Consider the following 1,486-nt stretch of genomic DNA (forward strand, 5'->3'; position numbering starts at 1 on the left):
CCTTCATGATGAAACCAGAATCTGATTGCAGCACTGACTCTGAATAGAAATGACCAAAACAAACTCAAATAATTGAGCCTGAACGGATCCTGAAGACGGAAACAGAATCCATGAGGAGCGGCGTTCACTCAGATACTTACAATGTTAGTCGTGTGTGTTAACAAATGATCAAATAAACCCAACACAACACCAAACACCAATCACACCACCTTTCATCTGCTTGTGAAAAAGACACCATTAAAAACATATAATAAAAAACTAAACGTCCTTCAGAGTAAATCTGGAAAGCAGGAAGTCATCTGTAAAACACATCAGCACTCACCCTTATTTACACAGATTCACAAAATACCACCGCCTTATATGAAGCAGCTACACGAAAATCATGACTTAGTCATATGAAACACTTTAATATTCCGAATAGAATCGATTCTCGGCTGTGTTTAAAGGCGAGAAGAAGAAACATTAACTCTTGCACATTTGCTTTCACTTTTGATTTGTGAAGCGAAAAACAATGATGGCGTCACTTCCTGAGCGCTATCTCTCATCCGGTGCACGTTTGAATTCAGTTTTACAGGCATTCACGTCATAACACTACTAATAGGGGGGGTAGAATACATCAGATCAAACTTTTCGAGTTATATTATATTATATATTATTACGGATTGTTTTTTGATTTTCGCTTCGCCTGTAGTGTGTAAGGGAGCGTCCTCCACACACACTGGGAAAACGATAAGTACACGTTTAGCATTACAAAATCATTTAAGAATAAAATAAAATAAATAAATAATAAATAAATAAATAAATAAATAAAATAAAAAGCATTTGTGCAAAAAAGGAGCAGAGTTTATTTAAATAATCTTATTTGCTTGTTCAGTATAAATAAACTGTTCCTGTTCTGCTTCATAACAATGATCCCATAAAAGATGAATCTCCATAAACATTCCCTCTTATTTCTTACTCATGTAGATAAACAGTTCATTAAAACCCCGAATTTATAAGGTTACACAATAAAAAATGCATAGCATGAAAGTAAGAAATGTAAAAATATAAAACATGGCCTGGAAATAGCGATAATTATTAAATGATTAAATAATTAAAAAATTAATGAAATGATACAATACATTAATGGCTACATGATTCTACATTGTTGTATGATTATATGATAAAGTGGATAAATGAATAAAAAATAAGGAAAATAAAACACAACACAAATATATTATTGCTCTCTTGAAGCAACACACAGCTATGTCCCAGCTAGATATGGCTTTGATTGTCTAGCAGTTTAATCTCATATCTCTTATCTTTGATTATGGAGCACTTTTATCAGATATGAAACTATGTTGCTCAGTGCCTCTTGAAGAAAACATTGAACCTGCCAATCTGTACATCCAAAAAAATCAAATGCTTTTTTCTTTACTGTACTTGCCTTGACAGTATGCCAAATTTCTGGATTGCTTCTGATAAGAATTGGGTATGATGCGAGACC

This window comes from Cyprinus carpio, chromosome B9 (genome assembly GCF_018340385.1).
Source record: "Cyprinus carpio isolate SPL01 chromosome B9, ASM1834038v1, whole genome shotgun sequence".
NCBI classification, from domain to species: Eukaryota; Metazoa; Chordata; class Actinopteri; order Cypriniformes; family Cyprinidae; genus Cyprinus; species Cyprinus carpio.